The sequence below is a fragment of the Pseudorasbora parva genome, chromosome 1 (assembly GCF_024679245.1).
Source record: "Pseudorasbora parva isolate DD20220531a chromosome 1, ASM2467924v1, whole genome shotgun sequence".
Classification (NCBI taxonomy): Eukaryota; Metazoa; Chordata; class Actinopteri; order Cypriniformes; family Gobionidae; genus Pseudorasbora; species Pseudorasbora parva.
Genome location: NC_090172.1, coordinates 13,557,480 through 13,574,700, shown reverse-complemented (window position 1 = coordinate 13,574,700; position 17,221 = coordinate 13,557,480). Strand labels below are relative to the sequence as shown.

The 17,221-nt window shown below is 36.4% G+C and overlaps 1 protein-coding gene and 1 long non-coding RNA gene across 33 annotated transcripts in view; one reads left to right on the top strand and one right to left on the bottom strand.

The window, feature by feature from the left end:
* LOC137049274 (adhesion G protein-coupled receptor L3-like) overlaps nt 1-17,221 on the bottom strand; it is a 425,717-nt gene that overhangs the window by 358,615 nt on the left and 49,881 nt on the right. For 30 of the 32 annotated variants that reach the window (XM_067427809.1, XM_067428692.1, XM_067428735.1 and 27 more), the window contains exon 2: nt 4,850-4,955. The exons of 1 other annotated variant lie outside the window; for it this stretch is intronic. The gene's annotated coding sequence lies outside the window, so the exon portion shown is untranslated. The remainder of the gene's footprint in view (nt 1-4,849; nt 4,956-17,221) is intronic. One more of the 32 variants, XM_067427887.1, reaches the window with a different exon arrangement.
* Nucleotides 10,255-12,571, top strand: LOC137083224 (uncharacterized). The gene is made up of 3 exons (XR_010906463.1): nt 10,255-11,264; nt 11,376-11,463; nt 11,574-12,571. It is a non-coding gene; the product is annotated as an uncharacterized lncRNA (long non-coding RNA).

Genomic DNA, 17,221 nt, shown 5'->3' with positions numbered 1-17,221 from the left:
GGTTTATAACAGGTCTGGTTTTCACCTTATTGACGAACAGGGATTGTTGCAAATTCCTCCATTAAAGCCAGCTGCCTTCATAATCATCTTGTGATATGGGCAGTACAATCAAATGAAAATTACAGCGCGGAATAAATGATACATCTATTAGTCAGTCTATTGGTGAAAGTGGTTTTCTTGTCTTCTTCACAACAAAAAGTTGCATAGTGAAGGATTTAAGTGTGCTCAACCCGATACGTTAAGTTTAGTGTGAGTGCAACCATGCCTAGTGTGAGTAAACCCTTAAGTTGCCCTGACAAGAAAAGTATTTCTTTTTGTAACAAATTCATGACCCAGAACTTCATTTGTTGCCTCCCTAATGTGCAATAGTTTTTTTTTTGTTTTTAGTTTTCTAGGGGGTAAAGAAGCCTAGATGATACTGCTATCCAGATTGATGCCAAGATACTCAATTGAATGTGTTAAGCATATAGATCTCTAAACAGCAATTACTAAAAGTTTCCTTTGAGAAACCGATGTAACGATCAGGTTTACTATTTGGATAATTGACTAATCTAACAAACAGAGCACTAAGGGAAGATTAAAAGAACACAACAAAGCACTTTTGATAAGCTATCAGAAATAAACCAATTGCTAAACTGCTAAGTTGCTAAACTGACCAAACACGAGTCAAATGGAGAAACTGCATTTAGCTGTGCACCTCTCCTCAACCAAACACCCCTTCCAGCAGTTGTAATGAACTGAACAGTATTATCTACAGATGCATAGAGAGAAAAGGATCAAGCTGTCAATACTAAAACACTCCTTGTAGCTATTCCCACTGGATTAATCCGGAAAAAAAAATGGAAAATGAGAGCTGTCGAAGGCAAGGACCGTGTATCTCTTTTAGACTTTTTACTAATAAGCTGTCACCTACTCCAGGCGCTTTAAGGGCTGACTGGAGATTAACATGAAACACTTGCATGAGTCCAGGCAACTAATAATTTACAAAGCAATGATTCGGATGCTTTCTCAAGGCTCTGGCGTGCTGACAGACCGCTTTTCAATAAACAGGTTCTCCATAGACACATATTAACTGGATACATGAATACATTTACAATTAGAAAACCTGCTTTCATTGAAATTGTTGCACATGGTATGAATTTCCCATCTGCATTCTCTTTATTTGGCAAGAGGACCAATGTGAAAAAAGAAGCATGCTTAATTGCACTTAATGTGCATTTGTAGTGTACTTGGAAAGCTAAAAAGTATACTGTATATTTAAATAATAATAAAAAAAATAAAATAAAAAAAATGCACTGGCAGATAATATATAAAATTAAAGGGGTGGTTGCATGTGATTTCACTTTTTTAACTTTAGTTAGTGTGTAATGTTGCTGCTTGAGCATAAACAGTATCTGCAGAGTTACAGCACTGAAAGTTCAATGCAAATGGAGATTTTGTCTTTTAAAGTTATGGCAGTTTATTGCCTTCAAAAATGGCCGGTTTGAACTACAACAAGCTTCTTCCCGAGTTGGTGACATCATAAATCCTTGCTATTCACCGCAGATGTGACTTCTGCCCGTAATGGTAAGGGCCGTGGCATTTCCAGACAACCTGTGCTTGGCACTTCAGCCAATAAAAATACACAAAACTACATTTGGCCATCTAACCAATCAAAGACCATTGCGTTTTTCAGAGGGATGGGCTGCATAGAAGCAGGAAGCAAACGAGCCGTTCAAAGGACAGTGGAGACATCGGTGTGGAATAAAGGTACAATATAAGAAAAATACAGCATTTAAAAAAAAAAAAGAAGTATTAAGACATGTTATACTGCGCCCCGTAAACACAACCAAGCCTAGACAAAAACCCCGGACCCACCCCTTTAAGTGTACTTAAAGAGGGAGCACATTTATTATAGTTTCTTAACACACTTAAGTACACTTTTAAAAAATGTGCATTTACACTGTTTTAATCTGTTGTCATGATTGAAATAAGTATACTTATTTTATGTAAGCCCATTTCCGCCACTAAATAAAAAAAAATTAAAAGAGTAATTTTCACTTTTTATGTCACAACTCAGACTTTTTTTCTCACAATTCCGAGCTATTAACTGGCAATTGCGTGATACAAAGTCACAATTCAGACTTTTTTTCTCATAAATGCGTGATATAAAGTCAAAATTATGACTATATCACGCAATTGCAAATTTATATCTCATAATTCTGACTTTATAACTCGCAATTGTGAGAAAAATAGTCAGAATTCTAAGATAAAAAGTCTCAATTGCTCTTTTTATTTTAATTTTTTTTAAATAAACAGGCTTCCATATATTTTGATGTGTTGACTACTATAATACAAATTATAAAACACATGAAAAGTTCTTGATTATAAATCTATCTATAGTTGGAGCCAGGAAAGCGGGTCAAAAAGCAAGGAGTCGGAGGAGGATCTAATGAGTACTGAAAGAGAATAGGAGTAGGATGTTTGAAACCAACAATTGTATTCTCATTTCAAAATACAGCTTTAAAGCTTCTTGTGGCCATGTAATATGACTCAAATAGAGGTGACAGTTTAAAGTAGTTTGCAGCAGAGAGAATGAGTGAATGGAGAATTTAAAAAGACTGCTGTAATGTGCCTGAAATGTAAAAGTAGACATCATAAATCAGTCGCACCATCAGCTGATGCATGACTGACATGGTCTGCCTGATTTTATCATACAGGTGTTTAATGTAGGAGCCATTTTGTAAAATTAAGGTCATTTTTTACCAAAACCATTTGCAATTAAGTATTTGTTGAACATTTCAGTTAATGGTTAATATAATTAAATAAAAAAAATAAAAAAAAGATTGTTATTAACTAAGACATTTTAATGTAATTGCATGTGCTTTAGTATGTTAGTCACCACGTCAAAATATGTGTACTTATTTAAAGTTGAACAAAAACAATAATAAAAAAAATTCAAATAGGACATTAATACAAAGTAGTCCATATGTGACATCATTTGGTTAGTTACAATCTCGATGCATCGAAAATACATTTTGGTCCAAAAATATCAAAAACTACGACTTTATTCAGCATTGTCTTCTCTTCCGTGTTCCTTAAATAAAGAGTCAAACGGTCATGAATCAATGAATCGATCAATGATTCGGATCGCCAATGTCACGTGATTTCAGCAGTTTGTATCGTGTGTCAAATTGCCAAACTGCTGAAATCATGTGACATTGGACCAAAATGTATTGTCAATGCTTCAAGAGATTCTAACTAACTAACTGATGTCACATATGGACTACTTTGATGATGTTTTTATTCCCTTTCTGGACATGGACAGTATAGTGTGCATAGTAAGTACACTAAGTTTAAGTACACTTTTAAAGGGTAAGTTCACCCAAAAATGAAATTGTTGTCATTAATGACTTTATATTTAGTCCCAGAGCATATGCAGTCTATGCACACTACACTGTCCATGTCCAGAAAGGGAATAAAAACATCATCAAAGTAGTCCATATGTGACATCAGTTAGTTAGTTAGAATCTCTTGAAGCATTGAAAATACATTTTGGTCCAATGTCATGTGATTTCAGCAGTTTGGCAATTTGACACGCGATACAAACTGCTGAAATCACGTGACATTGGTGATCCGAATCATTGATCGATTCACTGATTCATGACCGTTTGACTCTTTATTTGAGGAACACGGAAGAGAAGACAGTGCTTAATAAAGTCGTAGTTTTTGATATTTTTGGACCAAAATGTATTTTTGATGCATCGAGAGATTCTAACTAACCAACTGATGTCACATATGGACTACTTTGATGATGTTTTTATTCCCTTTCTGGACATGGACAGTGTAGTGTGCATAGACTGCATATGCTCTGGGACTAAAATATAAAATATCTTAAACTGTGTTCTGATGATGAACGGAGGTCTTACGGGTGTGGAACGACATTAGGGTGAGGAGTTAATGACATCAATTAAATTTTTGGGTAAACTAACCCTTTAAGTGTTAAGAAACAGTCACAAACTATATACTCTCTAAGTACGCTTAAATGGGATTTTATTTCATTTATATTCTATCATCTGCAAGTATCTGCAAGTTTTTTTTTGTTCTTTTTTAAATATGCTTTTAAGATTTGAAGCACATCACAAGTGCAGATTGTGTAGCCTATACTCTTTCTTGTGTTTTTATGCGTTTTTGGGCTTATTTGACAGTAATGAATTCAGCTAGATGCTAATGCTAAAATGCAAATGATATATGCAGGGAGGTCTGTACTATCAAGACAATTTTAAGGTCCGACTATGTAGTTCATGAGTTCTTTTGGCATAAGAATTACAAGCTATAATTAATTGAACCAAAAAATCCCTTTTGTGATTTTCACTATGCTTTATAAATAAACAAAGGTTTAACTTTCCAAAAACCATAATAACTGAACACAAACATGATTTTCCACTAATTGGAAGACTGAGAATTTGAAACTCTTTTCTAAATCAAAGTGGAATGTGGCTCGACCCATTCGCCATGAACTAGCCAAGATATTACAAGCATAGCAAACACTAAATCTTTTCCAGAATGGAAAAGCATGCATTTTCCCATCGACAGTGAAGTAGGCCATTCTAGTGTGCAGCAGAAGTACAGGAATCAGGATGCAGCCACTCATCTCCTCCATTTGACGCACACACACGCATTACTGCGCTTCTAATGTATGGAGATTGGCGTCTGGGTGACTCAAAGGGTGATGTATGAGAGACGTCTCTACCACGCTCACGGCTTAGAGCTCCAAATCGATGTGTTAGCGCCCATGTCACACATACGTAGCATTTAACACCAAGTTTAACAATCTTTAGTGGCTGCCAAGAGCTCACCAGCCACTGACCTCGACTCACAGCGGGTGATGAATAACTCGCCGGCAGTCAGTCACATCCCAGATATACACAGATGCTGCTGCTGTCCGATACAACCCAACGTGGATGTGTTTGTTACTGTAAAATAAAGAGAAAATTATTACACTTATGCAAAAGCTTCACAATTAAATAGATTGTTTTGAACTCTGTATCTTGAGGCGAATATGTTTAAAGGGGGGAGGGGGGTTGTCTAATGCTATTTCATGCATTCTAAGTTAATAAAGAGTTGGATTCTCATGCTAAACATGGACCAAATTATTGATTTATTTTTAAACGAACTGGATTTATGACAGAGTATTTCTTTGCCAAATACAGTCCGTCAGGATTCAGACAAATTTCTCAGAACGTTTTTTGAGCATCAACGAGATTCGTTCGGGTTACGGAAGCCGTCGGCAGTGCTGTCATTTTGTGTTCAGATCACGAAATCAACAGTGTCACTAAAAAGGTGAAGTTTTTTGGTTGTGAGGAAAAGTTAATCTTGTTTAGCTTCCCAAATAACCTAGCGTTAAGAAAACAGTGGATGCAGTTTGTATTTCCGGAGCAGCAAACGAGTTCTGCAAGTGTGTTTGTTTGTTCCCGGTCGAAACCAAAGGCGGTGAGTAAAACTCCATCAAATGTCTGTGTTTTGTTGGCAATCGACGTGTAAGTGCATATAAAGTAAACACACACTCTCTCTCTCTCTCTCTCTCTCTCTCTCTCTCTGTGTGTGTGTGTATGTGTGAATGTGTTTGTGACATATGAGGACACAAATGTGTATAATGGCATGGGTATGACATAGGTATTACAAGGAGAGGGTGAAATATGAGGACATTGGCCATGTCCCCACTTTTCAAATGGCATATAAATCATACAGGATGAGGTTTTTTTTATAAAGTTAAAATGCAGAATGTTTCCTGCGATGGGTAGGTTTAGAGGCAGGGGCAGTGTAAGGCGATAGAAAATACGGTTGTGTGTTGTGTGTGTGTGTGTTTGTGTGTGTGTGTACTTGTTTATATTACATTGTCGGGACCAAATGTCTCCACAATGTAATATAAACCTGAGATCACCTGGATCACAAATGGATTTATAAACATACTAAATTATGTTTTTTGGAAAATGTAAAAATGCAGAATGTTTCCTGTAATGGGTAGGTTTAGGGGCAGGGGCAGTGTAAGGGGATAGAATGTACAGTTTGTACAGTGTAAAATCCATTATGCCTATGAAAAAGTCCTCATAGTTCACAAAAACCTAACATTGAGTTGACAAACAAACTTTGTGTGTTATGTACCCTTTAAATATATTACAATATATTACAGATATATGCTTTGTTCAAGTTGACATTATAAATGGTAACCTAAGTTTCTTCCAATTATGTAAATAATTGCCAGGATACCAGATAAAATGGATAAAAAATAAAAAATGAAGTTAGCTATTTTAACCAAATTGCACGTATTATTAAAGGCATATGGGATGCAGTAAAATATGTAGATCAGAATGCTTATAAATAAAGTGAGTTTTAAGCAAATTCCCCAAAATACACCTGGATTGTAATATTTATAATATATGAAATCACATATTTTAAACATTGTTTCTAGTTCAGAAGTTATATCTTAATATCTTTGTGTGTTGTTTTCAAGTCTAATTTGTTCAAAATATAAAAAACAGTGTTGTTCATCAATGTACTGTAGAATTGCTTTTAATTAAAGCGGGACAAATGAAGCTTGAGCGCAAACAGATTCACAGAGGGCTATCAAGTCGACGTTTGCCATAAATGTTCATTTTAAAGAGTGGATGAAGGATAGCTGTTAAACTAATCTTCAGTTTACCTACAGATGTTGTTATTCATTCAAAAGTGTCTCTTTGGGGTTTGCAGTTTATTATAATAGGCCTGTGCGTTTCCCATATCAACTTGTTTATCTGGCTTGCTGTGTGTTTACATTTCAATTAGAGATGGGGGGGGGGGGGGGGGGGCAGATGAAAAAGCACCTGGAATATTTCTCAGGAAATTGTCAGTTTAGAAGTAAGTACAGAACCCGGGGAAAAGAGAAAAGTGACAACAACATCAACTCAATGTAGTGAAATGAGTTTCATTTAATTGTAAACATACAATAAAAAGAAATGTAACTCACTGTCTTATGTTGTAGGCCTATATATTTATTCATTATCATGATTTTTGTTATATACTTAAAGGGTTAGTTCAGCGATTAGCATATGGCTTTGTATCAGTAGAAACCCTGGAGTATATTCAAATTATAGTATTGCAGCTGTTTAGTAAATTGAATATAGTAAATACAAGCACCTAATTTCTGTGCAAACTGGGGGCCGGTGTGATGAGGCATCATGCTTGGCTAGATTCGCCGTGAACTCGTTCATCTTCGGATGCGGAGCTGCGCGTGGAGTTACAAAAAATCCGCTGCACAACGCCAGGCGAATTGGGGTCTTGCGGACCCGACACGCACTACCGCCAACTCCGCGTCAACGTCATTTTTGCCGAGCGCACCCTCGCGCTCGTGCGAACGAGGCTTGACAGTGTAGTTACGCTGAAGCGCTGCTCACGCACTGTTCACGCTTGCGGTGTGAAACAGCCGTCAGGCATTCATGGACACAGAGCAATGTAAGTGTTTGAACTTCTCAAATTAATTCCTATGAAAGTTAAGTTTCCAAAGGCATGAACTGAAAACGCGCCAGACTGAACACGCGCTGTGAATGAATGCCGTCGCGTTTACCTCAGCTCTCATGAGACCGCTTACCCCAGCACTGCATGAAAACCCTGGAATACGGCATTATCCGGGCATGGTAAACTCCTGTGTAATTTGAGGTTTACCGGACGTATGTGGGAAAAAGCGGATCAGAGTAACACGGAACAGTATATTTCAAGATACACCCGGAAACCTCACATATGCGGACATATACAGGCATCCGTGAAATTTCACGGAAATATACAGCTGAAACACTGCTGGGTGCTAGGACTGGTGACTGTTAGGTGTGAAGAAGGCCTTTCATATGTTAATGACACTGAGGTGTTGTCTGTTCTCAGAGGGAGGGGTGGCAGGGGAGGACTTCAGGATTGAGGATTATGACTCTTAATCAAAGTTTTTATAAAAACACTACAAAATAAACACCCCGAACATATAGCCACAAAAACAGAATATTTAAATTAAGGAATTAAATGGAACAAATAAAGGAAAATAAACCAACCATTTTAGAATAACACACATTTATTGTGAAGTTTTACAAAATGCAGTTAATAACAATAACATTTAATAATAAAAAGGAATGTACATTAATGTGAAATAATGAAAACATGGCTTTAAAAACACAAAAAAAACCCAGATATGCTCAAAATAAAATTAAAGGAATAAAAAGAAGGTCGTTGGAAATCGCATGGGGCTAAATCTCAAACATTGTGCAAATGGGAATTATGGCTGATACCTTTTCTTTTGTCTGACTTAACTGCACAATGTATGTACTTAGTACACATCCCCCTGCAATACGCTCCACAGGTAGGAACGCTGCTGCACAATCAGTCTGTGTCCCATACCTCCACAGGGTTCCCAAAGAAACATCTGTCTGGACGAGGGTGCAACCACAAAACCTTTGCAACAACATGGCGTATAGGACGTGTGTTAGTTTTTAACACTGATTATAAGAAATCTCTTAATGACTCCAGCACGCAGCTCTGCATTTGGGTCGAGGACTGGTTCGTCCAAGAATTTGTATTTCTTTCCACGCCTCTCTTTTTAAAAAAACCCAGGTCTTTTTTACCAAGGTCTCTAATGACTGAGTTACTTTCTTGTAACAATAGGTTAGTTTGGGGTACAGATATTCCTTGCCATTGAAGCTTATCATCTTTTTGGACAGACAGCATATTCAGTGAAGTTGTCGTACTGGTATATTTTCTTAGTTAATATAAAGTCTTGGGAATCATACCAGCAAATTGCATTAATCAACTTTATTTATATAGCGCTTTTACAATGACGATTGTTTCAAATTAGCCTCACAGTGTCAAACGAGACAGTATTGCAACAAAATTTTAGTTGGCTGTAGGGTCAACAATGTTGGCAGATCAATATTATAGTTTATAGAATTAAATAAGACCTAATTAATTTATTTTATTTGTATATTTAGTTGAATAACGTTGATCATAAATTTAGTGTCCCCAACTGAGTAAGCCAAAGGCCACAGTGGCAAACCCAGGAGACACCAATCAACACTGAGAATATTTCCAGTGAGCCATCAGTTGTCTGAGGCATAGCAGCAGTGCAGTGATGGCATTGTCTGAAATGTTGAACAATGCTTGCCAGGTTAAAAGCATTATTGCTAATAGCTTTACAAGTAATAAAGCAGAGCTGTCTCTATTGTCATTATCTTCTTCAGGTTTGTCATCTTTAAAATCCAAATGTTCACTGTGCTGACCATCTGTAAAGACGTGTTGCTCTTCATGGTCACTGTCATCATCTGAAGACGTTTCACTGAGCTCCAAGGAAAGCCTGAGCAGCTCATTGCGTTCTTCTTCTTCTTCTTCTTCTTCTTCTTCAAAAAAGACATTTGTTAGTTTTTTTTTTTTTTAGAAAAAATTAATAGAAGTGTAACAATACACATCTGTCTGTGTGCATCAATTTAAATGTAAGGAGCCTTGCCTTCAGATCTGCTGAATCTTGGTTCTCATGTAAATGCTTGGTTTCTTCAAATATGCAGAAATCAACTTGCTCTTGGTCTCCAATGTCCCCTGTAACAATTAAAGAACAATACAACGATTTTAGCTACACACAAATTTACATACACAAGCTAAATACAAAGATTTAGTTTAAACCTTAGTTTACACCAATTGGTTAATGGCTGGAGCTATGCATTTGTCTAGCATTATCTTAAAGTTAGCAGCTTTTTACTAAAATCCCTTAGAATCACATATCATGCACTTTACAGTACAGCATGTGTACGGGTCATGATGGGCCATAGAAATGTTAATGGGCCATTCGTAATAGTTTATCCAAATAACTTTAGTTATTGTTATGAATGGCCCATCATGAGTTAAATGTTCAGCAAATACATCTATGACCAAATTTGTAATAAATAAAAGTTACAATGTATTAACAAGACTTATGCCTATACTGGAAAAAGCACAAACTTACTACATTCTGAAAACAAGCAAATCACTATTGTGTGTCAACTCTAACCAAAGCAGATTATGAACATCAGTGTAATGTTGCACGACATCGGTAAATATATAAACCAAATGCTGATGATCACCATCTTATTTTACTTGTCATTTGGTTTCACATTAAAAAAATGTTCAGTAACTTACCCAAATGAATACCAGCATCATCCCAGTCCACAGGTCTCTCGGCTGTATGAAGTTAATCACATGCACCCTCTTCCAGCTCTGTGTTGTGATTTGTCTCAGCTGTAATCGCTCCATTGTGAAAAAAAAAACTTTTTTTTGTGAAGATAAAAATATGCATGTGAAACATTCTCGTTGCAGTGGTCGCAAAACCGCCGAGCTCTCTTTCTCGTATTATTATCAACAGGTGGTTGTCCTTCCATGTTGATAGATAATTATGTCCAGCATTATATTTTTGCACCAAATTAAAGATACACCTGCGACGCGTCATACCGAGGGCGTGGTTTGAGTGGGGATTAGCAAGCAAACAACACGCGCCAAAGAGGGGGCGTGTTGAGGTTTGAAATCAACCACTCACAATACAGGTGGTGACGGAGGCGCACCCAATAGTAGTGTATTGTTTCATGCGCGCGAAAGTTGAAACCTCCGCATTGTTTCCGGAAGTACAGAGAACGGATTGTTGTTTTTTTGTGGTGTTTGGTTGAGATTTGGAATCGATCATTTTCGACAGATTTAATATGGAGAGTAAAAGGAACCTTAGTTTTTCTACTCCACTGAACAGAGGAGGACAAGCAGCCTCAAGCTCAAGCCCAGTTACTGTGAATGCCTTGATGAAGCAGCTGATCTCCGGCCAGAATGCTATATCTCCTCAGCTTACTACTTTAATATCTGCACAGCATGAACGGGCCGATCTTCTCCAAGAGGCTCTCCAGCGTCTTTATTCTCTCGAGCAAAAGTATGAGCAGCACGGACTAACTTACAGGAAGAGCCTAACAACATTGTGAAAAGATTTAAAAGGGCACGTAACGTGAGGTAAGTTCAGTTATTGTTATATAATGTGCCTGTAAACCAAAGTAGGCTTACAATTAACGTTAGCCTAATAACGTTATGTGTTTTGTCTCCAGCGGTTATTTTGATGGCCATCTTATCCAAACTTGAAAATATTGTGGTTCTTGCAGATTGTGAATCCGTTTAAACGCATTTTAATTTCAAACTTTACAGGAATCTGTAAGGTGCCTTTGTGTGAAACCCAATTCAGAGAACAGCCCACACGATCCACAGACTGGGTAAGACTGCTTATTGTATTGTAAATGTTAGGTTAACCTACTACTAACGTCATATGGTTTTAAAATGACAACACTGAATTTCATTAATTATAACTGCAACTTTCCCCCCAGAATAGTCATCACACAACCTCGCTTTGACCATTTTCCTTTGAAGAATTAAGTACAACTTTTACAGATGTTGACCTTGAATGTGTAAAAGGTAATCTTAAAGATTGTATTATTTTTTATGTAATTTTATATTAATATTTACCATGTGTGCTTTGTTTTGCTTACTTTTATTGGTATTACAATTATTCATGATTTATTTAGCAGGTTGCAAGACATATTGAGACACCACGGAGGAAGTATTCTGTGGCTCAGCCTGAAAAGGCCCAAAAAAAGACACACTATGAAGAACATGGCAAAGAACCGTCAAAGAAAGAGAAGGGTAAGTTAAGAAACTTGCTAAGCATTTATTTTCTCTTTAGGAGATATGATTTTGTCAATATTGTGATTAAACTTTACCTCATGTAAACCCAATACTTTGATCAAATCTGAGTGTGACATAACCATACTCATTAGTGAATAATGCAGATGGCATGTAAACTGGAGCGAAGAGTTCTGCTCGTCATGTGAGCATCTTCCTGCGATTAAGACCTTACTCTTAGAATACATAGTTGCATTATTGTTGCACATGTAAACACAGTCTGTGTTTTAGTGGTTAAATTACTGTCATGTTTTGCAGTTGCTGAAGACCAGGTCCAGGGTTGTACAAGCTAACGCAGAAAGAGACCTGTGAGAGACCGCAACAATAGAGCAGATGTCTGATGATGATGATGCTGTTGTTGATGGAAGGCCAGTGTGGATGGTGAGGTCTCCACCAAACAGAATTACGGTTGTCTGCGCTCTGCCAAGTGCTATGAACCAGACTAGAGGCTGACCCACGCTACACGTCACATCATCAGTGCATCATTATAATGTATTTTTACAATGCTCTTTGGAAATGTTTCCACTTATATATATTGTTTACTTAGAACATATATTATATGCATTTTTTTTCTTTTATTCCTTTACATCGCCGTCCTTTAAATAGAATTTGCTCACTTTTTTCCCCTCATTTATTTTATAATATGTTTACAATGCTCTTTGGGAGTTTTTTTTTTTTTTTAACTTATTTTTATTGTTTACTTAGAACATTTATGTATATTATATAACCTTTTTTAACATTCTGGTTCTAATTTCATAATGTTTACATTTTTAGATACACTGTGTATTTATTTCTTTATATCGCCAACTTTTAAATATGTTGTGTTAATTTTATTTTTCATGCCTTTTTTACCCTTTCATTTTAACTTATGTTTATTTTATATAGTTATATTTATATTGTTTATTTGTTCCTTTTTAAATGCCTTTATTTTTTTTTATTTTTTTTTGTTCTTTACATTTTCATCCCTTTTAAATACATTTTGTTCACTTGTTTTTGTTTCTCCATTCTATTATTTTGCTCGTTTAAAATGCTCTTGGCAATGTTTTATGTACCTTAATAAATATTCCATATTTTCCTAAATTGTTTTTTGTGTGTATTTTTCCTTTGGGGGGAGAGGGGGGTGGGGTTTATGGTGTATGAGCAGTATCTGCATAGCTGACCTATAACCAATCAAATCACTAAACTATAAGGCCTAGGGCGGGCTTAGTTTTAAAAGTAACCAATCAAATGACTTTGCTATAAGGCCAAGGGCGGGCTAAGTTTTAAAAGTAACCAATAAAATCACTTTACTGGGTTTTCAATGTGCCCTGTCCTCCAATAGCAGTTTGGGTTTTGGGAGTGGTTTTAAAAGAACAACCAATCCAGTTTGAGTTGAAAGGCCAATAGGGGATGGGAGGCAAAGCTGCTCAGAGGTGTGAAAATGTCTCCTGAAAAAACCTGATGGGATTACTTGCCATGGCAACAAATGGCTGTAGCATGGAAGTATACGGCCACAACATACATCCGATTTGGTATCATTCCGGATGTATACGGATATATACCGCTCCATGGAATTTGACCTATCCGGCCAGTATACTCCTGGATTCTTCCGAATTTCAGCAGTGTATACAGGAGTATACGGGTCCGGATACACCTCTTTTCATGCAGTGCAGCTTATCAGGAATGTATGTAATTTGACTCCTGCGGTGTGAAACTTCCTCAGCAGCTAAATCACATATTGAACAAACACATTCTGTTTTAATTGTAGTTTCTGTTCTCTAACCTGATTTTACGAAAATTAACGCGGTCGCAGTGGGAAATGAAAGTGATCCAGTCCAGTGATTCCGTAGCGGTTGCCTTGGGAGTGGCCTTGTAGGGCAGCAAAGCATTCTGGGAATTGTTGTCTTTCATCCACATGAGACAAAAATAAATTTTCTGTCTTTTCTCAGTCTAGAAAGCACCAATTTAAACAATAATTTCACATTTCTACTACATTAATGACCCAGTTTAAATAAGGATTCATCTTCTCAGCGCTGAAGTACCCCTTTAAATATGTTCTAAGAGGCGAATTTGCTGTGACAAAAAAAAATCCAGTGAGATCGGAAAAGCAAATAAAAGATCTTATTAAAACCTTTAAATTTAAAAATTGTATTCATGTATTCCCCTAAATTGTATTCATTAAATGATTGCCATTTGGAATAACAAGAAAAAAAGTTTTAATTAATTAATTAAGTCATACAATTCCATTTTATCAATATCGAGGTTTTTTTTTTTTTTTTATTAACTAGAAAAAAAGCAAATATCAAAAAACTTATATAATGATAACACTGGCTAAACAGTACAGTGATATATAAATTGTCAGTTATTCAATAAAAGAAAATAGAACACTGGACTGAAACAAAACAGAAGAGTGATGTAAACATTTACATACATCATTATAAAAGCCAGTGAAGATATTACCAGCTTAGCACACACTAAATCTTTAATGCCCTTAACAATGAAGTCCCACCAGATTTTTAAAGTTCTGACTATGTCTTATAGCATCTACCCATCAATAACTAGAGCGCTTCAGTGCCTCTTTCCAGTTGGGCTGGGCAATTTAAAAGGTTCCCCTGGGTTTTGGGCTTAAATAAAAACAGCAGGCTCAGGTTATTGGGGCTGAATGTTCCTTGTTTTCAGAGGAGTGTGACAGAAAATATTACCGGTCAGTGTTACATACATGACAAGTCTGTCAGGTCAACTAACAAAAGCACATTTATAGGTGATAAATTACAGCGACCTGTTTTAAATATGAACCATAGGTAGTTTTTGTACTCAGATTCACCAAACCAAGGGTTAATCCATAAACGCATATCTTTAGTGACCCGGGAAAAAGTTACGTTTTTAAAGTTAGACATTAGCTTTCTTAGTATTCCTTGATAAATGTATTATAAACAATATAACACTAAAAATTTCCATTCATTATTTTGTCAAAATGAAATTAGGGTTGCTGATGATCCGAGGTGTAAGTATATTTTTTTCTGCAAAACAATGATTGAATTTTTGATGACTGAATGAGTGCAATTCACATGTATTTCATAAGGTGGCAATGTCCGATACACAAAGATGAAGTGACGTTTCACTCACAGTTACTGCAGGCAGAAAACAAAAGAAACTTGAAATGGCTCAGTGATTTACTGCAGAGCAAGAGCTGAACACAGTCAAATATTAGTGTCACTGTCACTTGATGGTGGATCTGGTGAAGAAGCTGTCAGCGATCAAAATATTGATTTTGAAGATGTTGAAAATGATCGTTTTGAGAATATGTTTGAGATAGTGAATATGAGACAGATACGAAATGAGCTCTGATGAGGACAGTAATGACTGTATAAAACATCTGTTTAAACGGAACCCTTCCAATCTCCAAAAGGTAACAAAATATGCTTTATTTTATTCTTCTGTAATTATTACTCTAATATCAGAGAGTTTTTAGATTATCGTGACTGGTAGAGATCCATCCGTGTTAGATATAGATCCGGGTCACTAAAGACCCGAGTACGTAATAATGATTGGCGAAACATTTATGCATTTAAGGGTTGAAAATGATCTATTTATTTGTTTGTTTCTGTTGACTGTGCACTACAATCATAACACAAAATTGTCTTTACAGTGCAGGGATGTGCAGAGAGTTATATGCGGGGGCGGGGGCTGAAATGTAATAAAAAATGCAATATGTAATTTATATATATATATATATATATATATATATATATATATATATATATATATATATATATAAATTATATATAAATATAGATCGTTTGTTACATTTATATAGTGCTTTTCTGCTTTACATGGGGGGGGTTCCTCAACCACCACCAATGTGCAACATCCCCCTGGATGATGCGATGACAGCCATATTGCGCCAGAAAGCCCAACACTCACCAGCTGATTGGTGGAGAGGAGACAACATGATAAAGCCAATCAGGATATAGAGGGATGATTAGGAGGCCATGATGGGCAAATTTGCCCCTAATCCTTTTCCGAAGGACATCCTGGGATTTTTAATGACCAAAGAGAGTCAGGAGGACTCTCTTTGTTTGTGTGCACGCGCATGTGTGTGTGTGTGGGCATGTTTTTGGGACATATGTGAGGGCACAAATGTGTATAATGATATGGGCATGACATAGGTATTACAAGGAGAGGATGAAATATGAGGACATTGGCCATGTCCCCACTTTTCAAAATGCTTATAAATCATACAGGATGAGGTTTTTTTAGAAAGTAAAAATGCAGAATGTTTCCTGCGATGGGTAGGTTTAGAGGCAGAGGCAGTGTAAGGGGACAGAAAATATGGTTTGCTTTGTACAGTATAAAAACCATTATGCCTATGGAATGTCCCCATATGTCACAAAAACAAACGTGTTTGTGTGTGTGTGTGTGTGTGTGTGTGTGTGTGTGTGTGTGTGTGTGTGTGTGTGTGTGTGTGTGTGTGTGTGTGTGTGTGTGTGGCCTTCACTGGCCTGTATGCCGGTGGCACTTGGACTTCATTAACTTTGATAGTTTTATCAAATAGTAAACAGTGTATCAATATAGCCTACATAAATACAAGTGATTTTAACATTACTTATAGGCTACCATTGATGCGACTTTGGATGCTGTATAGTTTTGTGCGTGCTTTCGTTGTCAGTTAACATCCATTTTGTCAGCGATGAAATTTGATTTATAAAATTAGACAAACCACAGGAAATTGTTCCACACACGTTAGTTCGTCACTGTCAATGATATTTTTAACCAATTTATGGAAAAGAATTACCGCTCCACTTCACATTGTCCAATGAAATTTGAACTTGTTTTGACAGATCCCGATTGGTTGGTGTATAATAAACATGACAAACGGGTATTGATAAATTAGGCCTATGTAATATTTCAAAAATAACTATAGTTATTAAATCGACACATTAGCTTTTGATTATTGATGGGAAAAACGTTTTTCCCTGTAAAGCCACAGACACTCTCTGAAAGAACCATATATGGCTCCAGAGCCGTTTCCGAACAGACTGTGGAAAAGCTAAATCATGATCAAAACACAATGCCTCTCAGACCGACTGATATGTAAAAATAAACAGAATTTTTCCGACTTTTGTTTTAAGCCGTCAGGCCTACTATTGGACACATTGTCATGTTATTATAAGTCAAATTAATTTAGTTTTATTGACCACGGTTATCATTGACATTTTTTGAGGGGCACTTGAATCATTTTGAAAACGAGCAGACATAAAATAGATTTAAAAAAAACTAAAATAATCATCAAAAAAAAGGTTAGTTAAAAGAATGTAGTAGATGCTAATTTGATTTAATTGCAGAAATTTCTGGAGAAAAAAAGTCTGAGGAATATCAATGAAGTGTTGCCTTGCAAACATTGTAATGATGGCTAAGAGAGACAGATCTGATCCTGCATGCCGATTAGTCAAAGAATGTGTGAAGACAGGATGATAGAGATGCTCAATTTATGCTTGAATACACCGATTAA